The sequence below is a fragment of the Thunnus maccoyii genome, chromosome 20, assembly GCF_910596095.1.
Source record: "Thunnus maccoyii chromosome 20, fThuMac1.1, whole genome shotgun sequence".
Taxonomy (NCBI): Eukaryota; Metazoa; Chordata; class Actinopteri; order Scombriformes; family Scombridae; genus Thunnus; species Thunnus maccoyii.
Genome location: NC_056552.1, coordinates 22,533,663 through 22,555,861, shown reverse-complemented (window position 1 = coordinate 22,555,861; position 22,199 = coordinate 22,533,663). Strand labels below are relative to the sequence as shown.

At 38.9% G+C, this 22,199-nt stretch overlaps 1 protein-coding gene and 1 long non-coding RNA gene across 2 annotated transcripts in view; both read right to left on the bottom strand.

Moving 5' to 3' along the window:
• Positions 1-1,667: 1,667 nt before the first annotated feature.
• LOC121887363 lies at positions 1,668-4,338 on the bottom strand. The gene is made up of 2 exons (XR_006092961.1): positions 3,707-4,338; positions 1,668-2,642 (listed from the first exon to the last, which is right to left on the bottom strand). It is a non-coding gene; the product is annotated as an uncharacterized LOC121887363 (long non-coding RNA).
• A 4,545-nt stretch (positions 4,339-8,883) lies between these two features.
• Positions 8,884-22,199, bottom strand: part of LOC121886425 (urotensin-2 receptor) — a 57,704-nt gene continuing 44,388 nt past the window's right edge. The window contains exon 4 of the mRNA XM_042396375.1: positions 8,884-10,352. The gene's annotated coding sequence lies outside the window, so the exon portion shown is untranslated. The remainder of the gene's footprint in view (positions 10,353-22,199) is intronic.

Below are 22,199 nucleotides of genomic sequence, written 5' to 3'. Positions count from 1 at the left end.
TCTCTTTCAGGAGCCTGGTGGTTGATTTGGCCACAAAACCTCTGCAACCCACCTCCACTGGGAGCATTCATGCTCTTCAGCCCCGCTGCACAGCCTCAGCTGGTATATGTGTGTATTTCAATTTTTGACGGTCATACGCTTCACCCACTGCGGCCTCCCATGGCACAGTTACCCTGTGTTTTGACAGCAAGCATATCAGATGCATTTTTTACGTGCACATCAGACACAGCAGATACACTCTCATTGCAATAAATGTAGCTGTCAGCACCAGCTCCATGCAGGCTTGTGTCTCATGGGCATACCACAACCTGCAGCATCTATTTGCGCGTCAAGTATATTTTTTCGACAATATATATATGTGCATAAACACAAGTTTGATGTCCAATAAAAAGGCACTGAATAAATATAGTTATCTACATTTTGCAACCTAGGCTATCCGTTATTTCAAACTGCATGGGTGTACTTCAGTTTACTGTATATTTTAAGGTTTTATCATTGTAATAATTAAACTTTTATCACATTATCTTCATTTTCCTGTTATTATGTGACCTTGGTCTATGATTTTATTGTTTCTGATGGCATTGTTTTCTCCATTATTGCTGTTATTTATGTGTTGTGTAATCCTTATCGAAAATTTTTCGAAAAGTATAATTGACATAGGCCTAATTTACATTCATCATTGTTTGATTATAGACAAGAGCCTATTTATGGGTCCTCTTGATTCCTTATGATTTTCTCTGTTCTCTCAAACTTTATCAGAGACTATAGGATTATGAGGGGAAACATTGTCTAAATGTGAGATTATCATCTAATGGTCAAAATAATGAAGGCCTACTTGCCCAGGCTCAGAGAAAGCTGCCCCCCAACACATGCACACACACACACACACACCTGTTTTGCAGCATGTGCAATAAAGGGGATGGGGATGGGTGAAAAAAGCACAGAATCCCAAACCTAATCAACCATGGACAATGTGAAATTGATTGTCGAAGTGGAGACGTACAAAGTGTTGTACGACCCAAAGAACCCATTCTACAAAGACAATACCAGGAAAGATGTGGCATGGAATGCCATTGCAGCAGTGCTTGAAGCAGCAGCTGAGTACCTTTGTGATGGAAAGTCGTTATTACTTTAGCGACCTAGCCTACATAACAGTCAGACAGGTGTGCACAGATCACAGGGCATCAGCTTGATTACAAAAGGCAATTATGTCACAGCTTCTTACAATATATGTTATATAAATTCTGATTAGACGTCAGTTTCTAAACTGTCTGGCTTGTCTGGTAACACCTGTTATCAAGCACTTATTTATTTTAGGGTTTATGCCCTTAAATTCTGCTTCACTTACGATGTTGATTGCTGTTATGTTTGACGCATTTCAGGATTCACTGTTTAAATACTGTGTTTTTATGTTGCTGTACCCTGCCCAATCTAACTTAAATAAATGAAACTTGTAGGCCCACACATTAGCTATCAAATAAGGACTGACATCACTGACATCACGTCCATTCAGAGTATGTGGCTCTGTGAATATCATGTACACATCTTATTTGTGGCCCCTCAGTTAAGCAAAGAAACTAACAGTAATGTCACAAAGTATCACTAAGATGTACAGGCCTTGTAAATGCCAATTTCAAATATAACAAACACAAGAAATAACTCTGATCAAATCACAGAACGATTTTACTATGACAATACAAAAGAAGGCATGAAATGATAACAGTGTTGCCAATATGGATTATTACAAAAGGAAAAACTATGACATTCAGAACTTAAACTCAACCTACTTATAATGCTATTTACATATTTAGAGCAGTCACCAGTCCCTTTGCCAACACATTTCACCTGTTTTATCATACTGTCCTGCCATGACACACTGCCCTGTGGTGAGTTAAAGTATGTACAAGATCTCCCTTACATCAAAAGCAGCCATTTAGCCCCAATTTCCCCCCATGTTCTTGACAGTACGCATCTGCATCCCCATCTGCTGTCCTTCATTTAATAGTCTTTGTGAGTCACTTGGTGTCAGCAAGAAGTTATGGAGGATGCAAGCAGCCATAAGAAGTGTGTTCACTCTGTCAGGTTTCAGCTTGATTCTCTGGTAGTATACCCTCCACCTTGATGCCAAATGCATTCTCAACCACCATTCGTGCCTGAGACAACCGATAGCTGAACATCCTCTTCTCTTTTGTGAGGTTGTGGCAAGGGTACGGTCTCATAAGATACTGTTTCAGTGGGAAAGCAGTGTCTGCCACTATGGTGAATGGCAGATCACCAAGTCTGTCTGCACCAGGCATAGGGCAATTTGGTGGCACATGAAGGGATCCTTTTCCAGCCGTAATTTATAGTCTGCATCAACAAAATGTCTTCTTGTAGTCGAAAAACTTGCTGCCTGACAGAGGTGGTGTCTGCATCTGCACATTTTTTCCATCCACCCATTGCCCCAAGGCAATTTGGGAAGTTCCAATTCTCCCAAAACCTCTGTGCAATGCTACTCCATGTCTCTTCATTTGGCTTAGGTAGATCAATATTCATAAATGTTTCTATGGCCTCACACACCAGGTGTACTGAGTCTGCTACAGTCTGAACACCAAGTCATTAGCTGAAAGCAAGGCTCCAAAATGACTCCTGTAGCAATGAACCTAGAAAGGAAAAATGGGGGGGAGTTAATTATGCGTGTATTCACACTTTTTTGTTCACTTTCAGCAGCTGACTGCAAGATTAGATGGAAGTGTCTCAGAGATGCACCTGTCCACAAAAAAGATCCTGCCAAGTGGGTTGGGGGTAGACACACAGAAAGAGTGGACATACTTCTAAGTGATGTCTTCCCTGCTGCCCTATTTGCAGCCAAGAAAGTAAATGTGCTCTTTATGAGTTGCAACACTAAATTATTTTTAATTATAATTCTGTACAATATAGAATATAACATAATGAAATATATAAACACACCTCTCTGTCTCTCTTTATCTCTCTGTATGTGGGCCCCAGTGAACAACAGGCTGATGATGAGGAAAGAAAAAGAAACACTACTTTGTCCTTAGTTTGGTGCCAATATTAAACCAGATAGACTGAGAGGGTAAAATGAGGCAAAAATCAGGATTTTAAATTTGCTGGATGACACTGAGTCATCCTCCTCCACCCTTGCCCAAGTTCCTGCTGCTCACCCACCTCCATCACAGCACTGGCAACAGTATCAATTCCAGCCAATTCCCAGTACCTCTTCTGTAAATTACCCATGTGTTCCAATAGAACCTATGACAAGGCAACTGCTAGTCCCAAGTGGGCCTGGGAAGTACAGGACTTAAGCAAAGACTGTGGGAGATTGTAAAGGCTGTGCCTAATATCTTTTTTAACACTGTGTAGTGCCCTTTGATGTATATTTTGCAATGTAAATAGTTATTATTTCATGTAAATAGTTATTCTATGTGTTTATGATGCCCTCAACTTATTTTCTACATTGTTTAAAATGAAATAATTCTTTAGGGCTGTTTTATATTTGGTTTATAACAAGGCTATGGTAATATGATATGTTTTTATAGCTATGACAGACGAATTGCTTTTGTAAACAGTAGCCTCTGGCTTTATAATGTAGGTTAAAATATGAAAATAGCCTGTGTCACTGTCAGGTTCAGTGTAAAATTATGAATAACTTAAGTGTCAACCATATGCAGCAGTGTTGATGGCAAAATAGATCAGGAATACTCACACATATCAAAGGAAAACTGCACACTGCAAGTTTGGCTGCTCCTTTGCTGCTTGACGCTTTGAAGTGCACAGACAAGATGGACCCAGTATAGACAGTCACTTCAGTGATGCGTGAACACTGTTGTCACTGACGTGACACGTACTGTCTAGACACAGGGTTAGCTCCACAATGCATAGATCCCTTAGTAAGGTAGACAACAAGACCAGCTCTGGCCTGAGATTTGTTATATCATGTTTGTCATGATCTCTGGTGGAAAGATGAGCTTGTGGCAGGCTTGCTTCCCTCCTTGTAGTGGAAGCTTTGGGAGTCGTCCTGCTGGTACGAGGGTAGTGGTGTGCCAGTTGTTTGGGGAGATAGAGCATTGGCAACAATTCTCTTTTGCACCAGGATGTTTGCCAGTTGCTGGAGAACCTGATTGTGTCTCCAGGTATAGTGGCCTTGGGAAAGACTGGTTTTGCTGCCGGTAAGGATGTGCCTTAGAGTTGCCTTTTTTTTCAGAACGGACATGATGGCACCATAAAGCACCATTGTTAAGCATGAAGGTTTCACATCTGCTCTGGTTTTCTTTTCATGTAGCAGAAACATGGCAACAAATGGTTTCTTAAAGAGGAAAAGAAAACCAGTGACACAGTCTTGACAAATATATAAAAAACAAAAACAGCTTGTTTATCTACTTTTTATTGTAATTTCTTTTACAATGACTGAGAATAAATGCAGTGTGATTTATTGCTGCATCTCATTTTCTTTTTTCATCATCATCTTCAAATTTGTTTCTGCATTTCGTAGTCTCTCTCAGAGCAATTGTGCTTTTCTCTGTGATTTTTATTTCCTTCTCTCCAGTCAGACGTCAGCACATCTTGGCTGGATACGTGATAATGAAGAATACTTCATAGGACATTTTTTGTTGCACCATTATGGATGCTGAGCGGGTTTCTTCAGATAACCCCTCACTGGTACAATGTAAAATAAGAATTATGATTAACCCAATTAATTACAGAGATTAACATCTGTTCTACCAAGGACACAGAGACACTGAGTCAGAGAGGTCAAACAGGTTTTTTAATAAGAGCGCACATAATTTACATCACTCGTTGTCTTTAGTTATAACAGAATAACAGCATCAGTTTGCACTATAGCTCCAGGTATTATGTCATCCACAGGGAGAATGCAATTAAAGATAAATACAACATCAGCCAAGGGCAGACAAACCCCTCGTGACCCGACTGTGTGTCTATTCCTTTATTTTCTCCTAATACAGCCTAATTAAATAGGATTAGATTTACTCAGTGTACTAAAGAGTTGTCTGCAGCAAATATTAGCAGTTTCAAGCTGAATGTCCCCAGTGACTATTAACATGCATGGAGAGGTGTTCTTAAGCCTGTTGTTCATGCAGCCCAAAATTGTTTTGGTAGAGATATAAACCATATATGGTAGCTGAAAAAACCAGCTTAAGCATTGTGCAACATTGTTGGGAAACCTGGCTGAAAGACTGGAAAATTCCTTCTGTAACTATTTTTGGCTTGAAGGGGATTTGATTGACGAGTGGGTCTTAATTTAACCACATATGACATTAACTATTAGTTGGAAGTTTTATTTTGAAGAGAAAAACTGGAAAATTGTTATAACAATATATTTAGCACTGATGCTATTCTTCATTAACAATCGGTTCTGCAGCTCTGTGCAACCTTTAGCTCATTTGGGTTTTGCCACACAAGCAAACAAGCTCAGACAGAGAACTCTACCTGCTCAGCAACAAAATGGCAGAGAGCTTAAGAACATGAGTTACTGGTGAAGAAGAAGCAGTTACTGTCAATAGGAGGATAGTTGCTCTGTGTCTGCTGTATGTATTAGCCAAGCAGGGTTTTCTAACCGTGGTGCTATTTTTTTCTCTTGCCTCCAAGTAATCAAGAATAACTAAATACGGCCTGAGATTAAAGGTACCCCATGGAGTTTCCTTGTAAACAAACAGTGCGGTGTTTCTCACCAAAATAGGCTACCAACTGTGTTGAGTGCATGTCCTTCCTGTAAAACATTTAGCCTACAAATCCAGCAATAATTACAGCTACGTTTGCTTGTTAGCATTCTTTTCTCCTCACAGTTTTCTTTTTTTTTTTTTTGACATTACTTCTTTTGTTGTTTGTCAGCAGAATAGTGTGTAACAGACAATAGGATGTGAATTGTGTTGCTTTCACATGTGTCCTTGTGCACATGCATGATGCAAACAAAAAGGGGACCCACTTGTCAAAACATTGCTCCATAGATTGGTAAAAAATTCCACAGGGTACCTTTAACTGTATGTCTTTTCTCATTCTTTGTGTTTCTTTCTTTCTTTCTCTCTCTTTTTTTTTTTTTTTTTTTTTTTTTTAAAAAAAAGCACACTATGAAGAGATTCAATTCTTTCAGAAAGTTAAAATGTATAGCCTGACAGCTTTCTGATATGGTGGCTTCTAACTTGTCATGATGATGCTGACTCACTCAGAGATCTCAGGAGCATAATGGAAATTAATGTAACTAAACAAGGTTTGGATGAAACATCTGCAATTTTTTAAAAAACAGTAAGTTACAGCAGCAGAACAAAAGTGCTGATTTTGGTCCATTGTAGAGGACAATTTCCTCTAAATCAAATAAGCCAAATCTATTGTATAAAATAATGTATTATAATCTATGATAAAGTAGAAATTGATTTACAACAAACAGTTTAATTGATAAATTGAAATGCATGTAATTTGCGCTTAAAGAGGTGTTGAGTTGTGCAGGTGGTTTTCAAAAGTTCTCTGCATAAATGGACTGCATCTACAAAGCGCCTTTCTACCGTCATGGACAAAGAGCTTTACAATGTACTTCTCAATCACCCACACACACTCATACACCAATAGCTTTGGAGCTACTGTGCATTGTGCTGGCCTGTCCATTGGGACTCAGTGCCCTCAGGGATCAGTTTCCCCCTCAAGGACATGTGGACAGGACTGAACCACCAGCCCTGCTTTTAGTGGACGACCTGATCTATCTGCTGAGCCACAACCACCCTAATAAATGTAATTATATGGATTTCTCTTGGGCAGGTTATGGTAGGTCACTGGTTATGCAACTTGTTGTTAATGGTTGTTAATGAAACAGTGTCACAAGGCCTTGCATGAATAATAATGCGGACATTACATGGTGTAGAATTTACAGTTTTGTTTTATATCCGTGACAATGCAGGTACAAACCAAATTGTATGCGTTTAAAGTATATGTAAGATTTACAGCTCAGTTATTCAGATGCAAGGAATGAGGCTCAGGACTACTGTTAGGATTATCACTCATTTTCTTGTATTCCAAGTAACCTACTGCTCCATCACAGAGGATAGAAAGCAACCAAACCTTTTCATTCTTTTTGGCTGACAGGCAGTTGAATGGCCAAAAGATATTGTGTAAATTGGTTTATTTACAACGTGGGAGACTCAATCACTTTGAGTCACATATGAAATCTGGCTTTACTCCAGTATATATCAGCACAGCCAGTGTTGGTTTCTCACGTGTCTATATACAGTACAGTGTGCATGTATACAAAGCCAGCAGCCTACATCTAAAGGCTTTTGAACATATTTAGATCCCATGGTGAGATCTGTGTAAATTTCACCAATTTTTAAAGCTCCTGCATACAAATCCTCTCAAATCCAAGAACACGATTTCTTCAGAGGATACAATGGTTAAAAATGCATCATTCAAGCAATGTTTGTAGCTTGTCTCCTGCTGCTCTGGGAGTTCAATCAATAGAGATGTAACAACTTGGCTCCTACCTGCAACTCTGCCTACGCTCTTTGTATTCTTTTTTGTATTCAAATTGAAGCCATAACCTGATCAAACTGGTCAAGGATGACACCAGAGGTCTCAGAGGAGCCTAACGGATCTGAGAAAACACACAAAAAGCGTGTTCGGCTTTTCAGCTTTTAGTTTGGATGTTGTAGAAATCTGTGGTATTGCACAGTAGCATTAAATAGCAATATTGACATGCAAAAGGAATTAAAATATCTGTAAACGGATGAAACACATCAGATGAAATACACCAGCAACAATATTTATACGGGGGAAATTGTTTTTTTCCTCAACCAATATATTAAATTTTGATTTCTTTTTTTTTTTTACAATTTCTTTAAAAATATTCAAAGCAAGGTGAGGACAAGGCTGGCATTATTTCATATTTCCCTATTTTCTCGACAAATCTCATGAAAAGACCAAACCCACAATGTGTGTCAGTCTGTCTCTTAATACTTTACGACTTCCCCACACTGTCTGTGGCACTCAGCCTCAAACACATTCTTTCCAACTGAAGACATAAATCTTTAAAAACAGGTCTCAGATATATTATCATATAACATTATATTTTTAAAAAGCCTCAATAATTTCCTAAAACAGTCGGGCACTGTAGTTTTTAGCTAACTACTTTCAGCTGCGGATTAGTACATATTTTCTAATAAGTAATTATTTACAGCACCAGGACAGTGAAGAGTATGTGAGATTGACTCAAAATAAACTACAGAGCCTAAGTTTATGGTAATGAAGGAACATTGAAGACTGTTACCCAGTGCAACAGTGTGGCTCATTAATGTATTTTTAATCGTTTTTTAGCTGAGCTAAAGGTATGGTTCCAAAGATGGCAATTTTGGTCTGTCAGTCTACTGTATAGACGATACACATAGATTCAATTCATTGTTGGTTTTGGTCTTTCCATTGGATTTGTTGACAATAAGAAAAAAAAAACAAACAGAATATCCCCAGCTCTTCCGGGAGTTCAGACTGAAAACAGCACTGCGTTAAAAAAGTACAAGGGGCTGCGTTAGTAGCATAGTGTTTTTTCAGGCACTGGAGACATACTATAATGTAATCTAGAAAGTCTGACCAATAGATCAATGTGTAATCAAGGCTAATCGGACTCTATTAATTATGACTCTTGAAAGTCATCACGGTGATGAACATCTGTCGTTGTGACGATCATCAGGTAAACTGCAGAAATCTGGCATTCATATTATAAAGACCCCATTTACATTAAGTCACTTCATGTGTCTTTGGAGGATGGAATAACTATCTGTTATCTAAAAAAAAAATAAAAAATTTTGATAATTATTTAATCATTCTGAGTCATTTTTTAAGAAAAAATGTCAAAATTCTCTGGTTCCAGCTTCTTAAGTGTGAATATTTTCTAGGGTTTTTTGTCTTCTTTGATAATAAACAGAATATCTTTGGGATATGGACTGTTGACTGGGACACAAGAAGATGTGTGACGACGTCACCTTGGGCTTTGGGAAACAGTGATCTCCATTTTTCACCATTTTCTTACATCGTATCATATTGTATCGCTTCTATTGTATAGCCTATAGTTTGTTGCATGGTCTGTTGACATAGCCTTTGGAAGTCTGAGGGGATGCTTCCAAAGCTGGCCAATCAGAAGAGAGTGGGCTCATCGAGAGGGGGGCCTTAAAGAGACAGGAGTTAAAACAGCCTGTTGAAGACAGATGCTGAACTAAGGGGCTGCAGAGTATTTTTAAACTGTAAACCATGCAAAGATATTCCAATAGAGCCCCAGATGAAATATATAGACCTGGACATGTACATAATATAGCCCCTTTAATCTTCTGCCATTTTTGGCAGAAACCAAACAGCTTCAAGTGTATTACCACTTCCATCTGGACTGGAGTAGAGTTAAACCTGATTTGCGGCTAGTCTGGGTCTGGAAAAATCAACATAGATTGCAATCAAATTTGTGACACATACCGTATATGTGGTTAAACTTAAATTAAAGTGTTCTAAATCTCATATTGATTTTATCTAGATACTTGAAGACACATGAAATGACAAGTGTAAATGGGGCCAAAGTAATCTACCAGGACTGTGTGCTTGCTTTTATGTAATCAGCAGAGTTGTGCCAGCTTCAACTTTTTTGCTTGACGACTCTGCGGTCGATGCAGTGATCCCATTCAAAAGAATGAGGGGGGCTATGTGTTTTTTATGCAGTGCTGTTGTCTGCCTGAACACTGCTTTGCCCTTAAAATAAGAAAGGTATGTCCCAGTATGTCCTCCAAAAGCAATCATCTGCTACCACTGCAGCAATCATGCACTTTTTATCCGTCATGAATTAAAAACATCACATGCCAGACTCGACTGACATTACCATATGATAATCTTTTTTTGTAAATCAAACCACTGATGGCTCGATACTGTTGTCCTTACCTCACTTGTGCGTCAACAGCATTACTCCCCTATTGTTACTGTGTACACAATTGCCCTCAATCACCAAAAAAAAGACAATTTCAGAGACACTTTCACATGCAGGCCCACACAATGCACCGTGAGAAGGACAGAGGGGTAAACATTAGAGTTAGCATAAAAGTTGAAAAGTCTTTCCCTCATGTCACAAGAAGTTCTGGGAGCGACAAATAAATACAGACATGAGGGGATCTACTTTGTACACAGTCTCAAACAGCAGCAGCTCCTGGCTTCTTGTTCCGTTTCCGCTGGTGCTCATACATGTGATTGTGTCCACATGTATTGAACTGCAGCTACGTCTTCTTTCACAGTTGTGGTGATGAAGAGTTCAGGGTCTGCTGCTGTTTGTGTCATCTTCTTTCCTTTCTTCCTCTTCCTCAGCCAGAACAGCTCAGTCACATCTATCAGGGAGAGACAGGACACAGCGTGCCTATTAATACTGTGGTTGTAATTGCTCTAAACACACACACACACACACACACACACACACACACACACTCACAAACATTTAAAGAGCATGTACTGTTAGGAAACAGCATGCGGGTAAAAATAGAAAAGAATCAGTTATCAGTTCCTGTGTGCATTTAGGAAGGTATGCATAGTTTATTTTGGATTGCCCAAACACACACACACACACACACACACATATATATACACAGTATTCAATCTCAAAGACATCATTATAGTGTGATTTAGAGAGCATGGTTAACAGGATTGCCTGGCAGTATCAGATTAGCTGTGAACAGTGTCTGAGGTGTCTTTGGTTTCACTGCCATTATCCCTCAGGTATCATTTTTATACCAAAACATAGTTTATCCTCATGCATTACGACATTATAACTGCTTCAGATGAACCAAATCTCTCCAGAATGGAGTTTTTCTAGTCGTAATACAGTCTTTGCATCAAACTCAGATGTCCCTATGTGAGTTTTTTTCAGACAGAAGAAAATGTATCTCTTGTTGTTAGTTTCTCAAACTTTTATCTCAAAATACTGATCCACACAGTCTTTTTAATTTTATGTGGGTTGGATCACAGAGTTTCAAAGGCTGGCTCCTATTGGGTGCTTCATAAGACTGGAATTGAAAAGAAATTTATCATAAGGGCTCTAAACCTGTGTTGTTTAGTGCGGTTGTATGGGACTCTGGTTGGTTCTCCCCCTTTGTGTCATTCATTTGGGAACATCTGAAAACGGCAATTGTACGCATGTGTGAACCAAAACAACCACACTGAGACCATTAAGGGGAAGTGGTCTCGGTGTGGTCACAGACGAATCTTGGAGCAGTTTGTTTGTGTTAGGAATGTGATCCGACCTTGATCTGATCCAACTACAAGATGTACTCTGTGAGTTTGAGATAAAAGGCTACTGTAGCCAGGTGCGCTTCGCATATTGGTCTGATCTGGACTAGCAATGAAGTACATTTCCTCCTTGATTATGGGCAGATACGACCTTCCTCAGGACCTTCTTTCTGTGTTTATGTTCTCGCTTTCATCCGAGACACATCTGAGCAATGAGCACAGTGAACATTCTCACCTGGCTTTTAGTGATGCAGTTTGGTTTGCTTGAGTTTTTAGGCCTTTTTTTAAAAAAAGAGTCTGGGGTCTATGCTGCCCTCAGATGGTTAGGAAGGCTGTTCCACAAGTGTAGTGCAGCAGAGCAGAAGGCTCAATCCTGGGTCCAGGGTGGGCTTTTGAAGTGGGGGCGGATGACTGTGACCTTGAGGGCAGATGGACCACTACCAGTTTGAGGGGAGAGGTTTGAGTGATCATGGGGCTGAGAATGGGGATGTATGATTTGAGCAGAGCTGTGGCAATGGGGTCCAGGGCACAAGTATAGGTTTACCAACTCATCCATTGATTTTGATGTGGACAGGTGTGGAAATCTGTCAATATAACTCTGGTGCAGACTAAACAAGACCACTGAAAAAAAGTTGTGCGGACCAACCACAGGACTGTGTGTGAGTAGTTATGTCATTTCAGCATGAATTCAAAAGATAAACTACGATTAAATCTATCTGCTAGTCGTGAATTGTTATAAGAGGGATCTTTCCATCTGTAGGCTATAAGCATTGTATAGCCTATATCTGTGCAAGAACATTTGGTAACCATGGTAACATATGCCTGAGTATGGGGATTTTTCCATGGTCAATGAGAAAATAAAAAGACATCAAAATAGAGGTTTGTCGAGCTTGTGTCCTCTTTTAGCAGTTAGTGAGTAAAATGCAACATATAGTGACCCTCCCCCTAATATTATGATACAAAATGCATCTTTATTGTTCTATTTCTATCAGTTCATTACAATATATACACTATATGATATACGAGGTCCAGCTGCAGTCTCAACTAATAATTCTAATCATTTAGTGTATTTCTCCATGAGTACATTGTCATGCCACTGAAGATAATTATATACATCAGGTTCACTTAAGTGCTGCACGGCTCGCTGTCAGTCACAGCAAATTGATTTCCCCTCATGGGTCCATGTCCAATCAATGAATTACTTGTCAGTCCATATGTCTTCATGCCTACACCTCTGGGTTTGTTTGTAATAACCCAGCTGTGAACATGCTATATGAGAGAAAAAAAAATCTGGTGGTGAGCATTATTAATCGAGACTGCAACTCAATTCTCAAGATCACAGTTAAACCATTGAATTTAAAAAAAAAGATATGCCGCTTACCCAGATTGCTTATAAGATCACTGTCATTGACAGTTCACTCTCACTTTTAGGATTGACTGGTAGTTTAGCTTTTTATTTCGTTCTAAAATCACATATCTACTATCATAAAATCCTGTGGTCTGTTTTGCTTTCAGACCACACAGAACTGCACCCGAGTCTGTGTGGAAGCAAGCCGAGACCATCCTTTTCAGTTTCGGTCCAGTTCTTTACTCTGCATCACGCTGCCAGCTTTCACACCAGCCCCGACAAACCCAACATAATGGACAAAGTCACCAAAGTTTGTCGTAAAGAACGGGTTACGAGTGAAAGCACCGTACATCATCCTGCCTGAGGAAAGTTGGTCTAATTCTGTATCACAACTTTAAATGTCCTCTCACAGCTCACTTTTATGCAACTGTGTCTGCATATTACAACTCCCTCTTGCTTATTCAAATCAAATGGAAATGGGTCAGATGCAAATTCATTCATTCAGTAATCATCCCTCTTTTTCACAAGAATCATTCCCACTACATAAATAGTAAACCAACAGTCTCTCGATTTGAAATGCACAAATGCTAGTGTGTGCAATGCCTTCTCACATCGAACATTATCAACTATTAATCAACAACAGTACCTTCTGTATAATAAGAAACTGGAAAAAAATTAATGAAATGCCAATTGACATTAGTCATTTTAGGTATTGCTGCTGGATATATTTAGGACCCATCTAATTTCTGGTTCTATTTCTGTCAGCGGGGTTCAAGTCAGATCATTTCAATCAAAGAACAGGTACATATCGCTACGCTTCCTTTTGATCACAGGAACTCTTAAGTGAAATGAAATCGGAGTGCAATAACGGAAACCTCAGACATATTAATTCATTTACTGATTGCTGCACTTCAGTGAAGCAATTCATTAATGAAAGGGGGTTGTTTCTTTCAACATCTGCAAAAAAGCATGATAATATAATCAACACTCCAGACAAGAAAAAAAGGGCTAAGATGGATGATCACCATAACAGCGATTTGAATAATATTTGTCCTTGATATGCAGTTTAAGTTTAATATTGCTCAGTTAATTTCATCACTGCATGAGATTGTAAAATAAATAATAAATAAAAGAAAGGATCTGTCATTATTTCTGTTAATGAAAAACTAAATTGCAAAGATACAACTGGAAAAAGAGTGTACAAAGTATTAATGATGATGATGATGTTGGGTATTGCTGCACTGGTCTAATTTCTGGCTCTACTTCCTTTAGCTGGACTCATGTCTGGAATTTTCCTAGTTGGACAAAGGTACCTATTATTTAGTGTTTGAAACATATATTCCATTAGCAACACTCAATATGATGGTACCACTCTCATGTGTGTATTTTAAACATGTAGACCAGCATAAAGGCTGGAAACAGCTAACTGGTTGCTGGAAGTAGCTTCATATTTAGTGTACAGACATGAGAGTGGTATCAATCTTATATCAAATAAGCATATTTCTCAAAATGTCGAACCATTCCTTCAAGTTCAACGGCAATACATAACATTGTTCACAAATCAGAAGAGAATTAAACGAAAGAACAATTAACTGATGTTTTGAACTCTGATTCATCACTTATATATCTCTCAAAATCTTATTTTTCCTCAGTACACTCATTTTGTCTGCCTCTCCCTCCTCCCACACAAACATTTATGGAATCGATATGTCTCCCAAAGACATCAAATCACTCTGGCATTAACTACTGCACAGTGACTGACTCGTGCCTTTATCCTCCCTGATATTCAATACAATTTGGAGTTGAAAGAACTGGAGTTATGACTCAGATGTGTTTTAGCCACACAAAGTCTCCCTCTAAGACACAGTTCACAGCAACCACAGAAATCACATATCATGGTCTATTAACTGTTTGACAGAGTCTAGCGCCATGCAAGCAGCTCTGTGTTCTACTTAGGCACAGTGGTGCTGAGATGCCAACATGCTCACACTGACAATGCTAATATGCTGGTGTTTAGCGGGTTTAATGCCATGTTCACCCTCTAGTTTAATGTGTTGGCATGTTAAAATTAGCTAATTAACATTAAACACAAAATTGTTTCTAGGTATTTAGTCATAAATGCAACTGTTGGACACAAAAATTGGCTAATTGACTAAAGATGATGTTAGATGAAAAGTGAAGCAGCCATTTATGTCTGTATCAAATTTCAGTAGTTGCTAAGATATTTCATTTTGGACCAAAGTGATGGCCAATATGTAATCCCTTGATGCACACTAAAAGTATGGCTAAAAGTTCATAACATACTGTATATAACACCACAGTTTATCTGACATCATGTCTAGCTGATATACTGGAATGTACAGGTACTTTCAACTAAATGTGTGTGTGTGTGTGTGTGTGTGTGTGTGTGTGTGTGTGTGTGTGTGTGTGTGTGTGTGTGTGTGTGTGTTAGCACGAGCAGATGCTGTTTGAAGTGATGTTCACGTCACTCTTTCCACATTGGATTTACAGGACTCACTCACTGGAACATCTAGCATCACCCTGCCCAGTAAATGTGAGAGGTCTATCATTAAAAGATACAGAATACAAGTTGCCCCACAGAAGCAGCTCCATTATAGACTTTTCCCACTCTACACTGCTGTTACTGTTGGCATGAAATAGCTGAAAGAGAATGATAGACACTTTTTCATTCAACATCTTTCTTTAACTGTGTTTATCTATTATAGAATGTTGCAATCAGAGCTGCAGTTCACATACGGTATTTTGCTTTCATGATTACTTTAATGAATAAATCTGATACTGATTTAATTTATGCTAAACCTAAAGGCCTTTGGAGCAAAGCTGTATGATCAATCAATGTCTGAATGTTTAACTTTCCTCTTACTAAAAACAACTTTCCTGGGTGAGAAACATTTTCGATGATGCACAGAGGATTAATGAGCTTAGTTATGTTAACTATTTATTCAACAGACTTCAGGGCACAATGCAGAAGGATTCTTTAAGGAATACACTGGGTTGGCGGGAAAATGGTATTTTAAAATCCAAACAGCCACAATGAACACAAATACTGTCAGGATCTCTATTGCAATCATTCATGTTGCGCTGATCCATCATATTACTCTATGATGTGATCTTGTGTGACTGGCTAAGTATGTTCAACAATTCGCTTGCTGGTGAGCAGTGTAAAGAACTGTTTATATATGTGGGCAGAGTCATTTTTGGCTCATAATTTGTTTGTTCAGTGCATTAAATGGCTTAGCAATGGTTCAGTAGCTCACATAGCAAACTAATCCTTCAGCTGTTGGTAGCAGCACCAGTGAATCACTTCGTATTAACTCTGTTGGTTACAAAACACCATCAGAGATGCTTTATCTATGCTATCTGTTTTTGTGTCTTTTTTTGTTACAGTAATTCAATTCATTATTATTGGAAAATGTTTAGTTATTTAATAACCTTGGTGCTTCCAACCTTCAGTCTTAAACTAAATGCATTCCAGCCTGACATCTTACAATAGTCGGTTGGAAACTGTATCAACAAGGATTTTGATGTGTATGTTTCATCAGTTCAGGGGAACGATTTTCTTTTCTTTCTCTGTTTTTTCACATGAGAGATTTCAGTATTTGTGTTTGTGTCATTGCTGTTGTTGTTTATTTCATTTTTGTTGCGTTGTGGTTTGACATTGCCATACAGAAGAATAGGTTGACGATTCAGTCAGAATACAGACTACACAATAACACCCACTGTGAGTCCTGCTGATCACAAAGAGAAAGCGAGAGATAAAGAAAGCGAGACGACATTGATTTTTGTCACACCACATCACACACGGTGCATACTGATGATTCTGTGGTCAATGAAATTCATACAAGTCATCATGACCAAAATATTCATAAGTGTTGATAAGCCTGGATAGCTCAACCCTATTGCCAGCACATCTCTGTTAACTGGAGATAATGTTTTTGCAATCAGTGCCAACATTTTTAGCATTCTCACCTTCTACAATATCAGTTGTGTTGTGTTATAGTAATACAACACATCTCACATGGTGACTATGGTAGGGTTATGGTAAGAGAATTTGGGTATGGTTAATGTTAGGCAACTAAAAATGCACAGATTCTTTTTTTTAAGTCTTTTACATGAGACCTGCTACATGCCCATGACCTCCACGCACTGTCTGCATCGCTACATAAAGGATATGCTTCATCCAGCATTGGCACTTGGGCAGAAATCATGAGGTTCAGAATCATCCAATATGAATGTAACTCCTCGGATAATGGCTTGGATAGCTGCAGCTCAAAATAGCACAGTAGACTATGCACCTTGCGCTGTCTTTTTTTAAGCTGGCGAGACTAAACAAGCAATACAAAACCTTAGTAACACTGACACTCACCCCACTGTGCCTTTTGTCCCACTTGGGCACGGTAAAGTTCATGGCAAATCACCAAAATACCAAGCGTGTGCAGGTTAGCATAAATCCTAACATCATGGAAACAGACCCCTGAGACTGACAGTCCTAACTGCCAGCGTTAGAGTTGCAAACGATGAATGGAATGAGTTCTCCTTGTTCGTAGCTTATGATATGTAAGCTTTTCATTTAATGCCTTTTATTACCTCTGTCTGCAGAGTTGGAGGAAGTTCTTGTTTTCACCTCAGCTCATTATGATGTGTGCATCTCCTAATAGTGGAATTATTGTTGAAAATCCATCATATGGAGCTGGCATATCTTCATGCTTCTATAGCATTGGTGGAGGTCTGCACTTTACAACTCCACTCTCAGTAGATTCCCTCTGAATTTTGTACTCTGCGGCTATCACCCTTTCTCTTGCTGTTGTTCTCTCCTCAGTTTCTATATTTCTTCCTACTTCTTACTCTTGGTTAAAGGCCCTGAAAATATTTCTTTTTTAATCAGCTTCTTATTATGAGCTATGGGGTCCTAAATTAACGCAATTTATTGCCAAAGTTACAACAATTTTGGTCATTTCAATTGAGAGACATCTGTTTTTGTCTGTGCTCTTCTGAGTGGTTTGAAGTGGGCGCACTCAGTTGGAAAAAGATAATATGCAATTTCTTGCACCAATCAGAATTTAACAATATTTAAATAAAAATGTGATGACAGTCATCCAACTCACGTGGAATAGATTATATTTGAATGCAGAATATGTACAGCATTTCTGTTTAGTGTCTAGGCTCTCCCCCCCAGCGCGAGATAAACTCAGAACCTTCAGGTGGATGCTGCGGCGGAGGTGGGGCTTTTGAAACATTATATGAATGGCAGTGGCAGCCATAGCAGCAAGCAACAGCAAAGTGTGTGTGTGGCTGCAGCAATGGTTATCGGCAGCTGCTTTAATTGAGCGTTTGCTAAGCCATGTCCCGTGTAGTAACTTTTGCACCTGTCAAGGTCTCCCTTGATTGGCCTGCTGTGCCTAGTTATAGTTGCTAAGCTATGATTGATCAAGGAGGGGAGGAGTTTAGTGATTGCACAAGTGGCTTGCCAAATTGTAAGTAGGTTACCTAGCTAGTTTTCCTGTTCAATGTCTGATGCTTTGACTGCTTTACCAAGTCATATCCTGAGCTGAAGAACCCGAACTTTAAACTGCCTTCATGCCGCCCTTTTCTTTACATCATCTCACTCAAGTTATATCCCACTGGGCAAAAAAGATAAAGGATATAAATCTTCACCTCCTTTATGAACAGCAATTTGGACATGAATGTTAGAGCCATATGATGATAGTGTGCTCACACGGGGGTTTAAGTATGTATTCATGTGTGTCTATCCTCCTCTAGAGGCTGTATCATTTATGTATTGCAAGTTATATGGCTTTGAGGGGCTTAAGTCACTCCTTGTCCCCAATGCTCGCAGCAGTAGAGTCATGTTTGAATAGCAGTGGGCAGAAAATAGAAACATGAATGACTCTGCTCCCACAGCATTCTGTCCAGCTGCTCATTGGGCACCTGTTGACTTGAGATTGCTATGCATTTGGCTCTGTGCCCTACCACTGATGTCTTTCCTTCATTACCCCCTCCGCCCCCTCTCATTTTTGCCACTGTCCCGTTCCATTAGACCTCCCTCACTCCCTCAGTCACAGCCAAACCACCTTATGGCCTGCTTGGCAGCAGCCATCAGGCGGCAAACTGCATATTAGCCCCTCTTGGCCAAGGCCTCATCATCAAGAATTCATCAGGGAACATGAATGGTTCTCAATATGCTGAGGAAGTAAGGCTTCATTGACTGAGAGTGGTTTCCTCTGTCGTTTCCAGTAGCTCCACAGATGTAAATTATTCGGCTAGGTCAAAAAAGTTGGAAGGAGTGTCTAGCTACTAGGAATTCTGTAATGTTGACTGCAAAACGAAACATATTAGCAGCGGAACAGTATAAATCACTACGGCAGAGCTGTGTGAAAGATTTACAGGGTAATTATCGTGGTTATCAGCATTGTTATTGTTATGTATTTCACATACCATGGACCAGATTCAACTTGGATGGCAGCCAATTTAAATTTTGAATAGATTAGTGCACTTTTGGATGATTTGTTTGAGAGGTCCAGAGTGTTTAATTGTATGTGTGTTTGGGCCTGGGTGTGATATTGGCTGAATATCTGGGTAAAAGATGGGGGTAAAAGCAGAATTTATGTTCCAGTGTTACACCATGAGGACTTGTGAGTCAATGCTGCTGGTTCCCCAGCTATTAAGGCTTCTGTCTCTCACTTGCTCCCTCTCTGGCAGGACATACAGACCTAGCTTATCCCACCTGGCTTAACACGCAACACACTGGCTGGTTCTTATCTCAGGCTTGCAGCACTGCAGGCCTCATCCAGACATGCAGTCACACCAATGCACACAGACCAATAATAATGAGAGGATGTCGATAGTGTGTGTGTGTGTGTGTGTGTGTGTGTGTGTGTGTGTGTGTGTGTGTGTGCGTGTGTGTGCACGTGTGCCTCTGTTTACACATATGTGCTTTTGCTCAGGGTAAAATTAGTTTTTTATTTGTCTTCAGTAATTCATATTCAAACTATCCACTGCATAAATACTTTATACTAAGCTGGTGAAAGACTTACATAGTATCTTAGAATACTTGCAGCAAAACCGCAAATTTATTTTATTTTAACTTTATAAATTAGTAATCTGAAAAATATCAGCTTCCCACTCCAGGCATATGTTGATATATATTTATCATACTTATTTCAGCATACTAATTATCCTCAAAATTAATTCTGCACAATCCTGATAACCAGCCACAGTAGGATACGCACATATTTCACATGGTAGTGCTCAGGAAAGCCATGTCTGTAGTTCCAACAAGTGGGAGACGTCACAGTTGGCTGCCTTTGCTGATAGATGCAGCCATGAAGCATTTCACCTTGGTAATGTTTGCTAGGCTAAACTGGCAGGATGAGAAAATGTTGCCACTGGAGTAGCAAGAAGACAAGCTTGCTGAAACAAATGGCTAATAGCTCTGTGAGTACTTAGGCAAAGTAATTAAAATAAATGCTAACATTAATATGCTAACATGCTCACAATGTAATACTACCAAGTTGATGTTTACCAGGTATTGTATTAACTATGTTCTCTATCTTAGTTTAGTATGTTCGCATGCTAACATTTATTAATTAGCACCAAAGTCCAGCTGAGAATGGTGGGAATGTCAATTTCCCAGGTATGTGGTCATAGACCAAAGTATTGGACAAACTGATATTTTGACCTGATCATGGTGCTATATGAAAAGTTAAGAATTCATTCATACTTATAATTCATCCTGCGGGGGAGCATAAATGTATGTACCAAATTTTACTGTAATCTGTCCTGTAGTTGTTGAGACATTTAACAATTCTTGAAGATGTCTCCTCATTTTGTCACCTCATGATGGCACTTTCAGTCAGGGGATCATCAAAGTTAATAGGCTTCATCCTCTGCAGACCATGAATGTCTGTACAAAAGTTAATGGCAATCTATCTAATAGTTGTTAAAATATTTCAGCCTGGACTAAAATTATGGACATTACCAGTTCTAGAGCCATGCCAGTGTGAATACAAATGAATGAAATTGAGTTGAGAAGTTGCTTTAGTTTTATATATGTATGTGATTAGTGTTATATTTACACTGTTAATTTTACTGCCTACTATATAACAACTCTGAAGTGCTGTGCAAAGTGCAGATTAAAACATTCTATAAAAAGCATTTAACTGTTATTATGCCTGCATAATATCATTGCAAGACCCCCACTGCAACTGTCTCTGTAAATTAATATACTGTATGTGTAACACAAATGCAAAGCTGACACATTTGGGAATCAAATTAATATTTGCATCTCAGCTTATGCAGTTTTACGAAAACAGATGGAGGGATTAGACTGGTAATTACAATGTGTGCATACAGATACAGTATGCCTTTATGGAGGCTTCTGTAGATGGTATCTTTTGAACAAAACATGATAAAAGAATAGGATTATGGGAGCTTATAGCCCACTGATAGCTGGATGAAAGGCATCCCGCTTTGGGAAAAGTGCCAGATAGTCATGAAAGTGAAAACTGTAAACAAAAATAACTGAAAAGGCTGCTGGGATGCTTTTATGACACAATGTATCAAAAGTAACACATAGTTATTCTGTTATTTATATATGTATATGTACACAACACAGAACCTGTAACATTAGAGGTGTTAATTAAATAAGGTTAATCTCTTCACAAACTATTGACTGATATGCTATTATACTATGGATGCCTCTATAATTAATTCAAAGTGAGTATCCAGGTCAAGAAAAATCAATTTTACTTATTATTATACATAAGTTTGAAGTTATATTATTATATTTCATAAATACATATAAACAATTGTTAATTATTAGTAATACATATTCGGGATAAACAACACAACTATTTGATCATTTCAGTGAGGTAAACCATATTAAAACTGAGAATTTTATGTGGCGATATACATGCAGTATTACACTGTGCCTCATTGGAGCTGTGTATATGTATTATTTTGATCACAACTTAGTCTTTGTCTCCTGTAGCGTTGGGGAATGTTATATAGAGGGCATGTCTTTGTGCAGCAACATGTGACTATGCAAGTACATGTGCCGAAACCTTCTCATGAGACTCCAAGTAACTAACTACAGGGGCATTATAATGCACTCATCTCTCTCTTCCATGAGCCTGAACAGCCCCTATGTAAGCAATAAAGATCAGAAGACTACTGTATATCTCCCTGGATGCTCTTACAGGGTGCCACAGTATGGCTGAGATTTTGTTCTGGAAGAGAACAAAGGGAGGTAAGGAAAGGTCTCTGAAAAGGCTTTCTTTAAAAGTAGGATGGAAGGAAAATTATAATGATGCCTGCATCACAGGAAGATGGGACAGAGCATAGAGTTGTTTCACTCCAGGGATATGTCAAAGACAAGCCCCTGACGTTGCAGCAAGGACAACCCTTTGATCCTGTCCCATATTTATATGTCACTTCATCAAACTCCAGTACATCAACAGGAGATCTCAGCACACACGTCTCCTTGTATAAATTCCAAGTTTCTCACACTTTGTTTTGGTGCTTTTAATGTATACTATGTGTCCCAGAGCAAATCTGTGAGTCAAAGCAAGTTTGATGAGCCAGG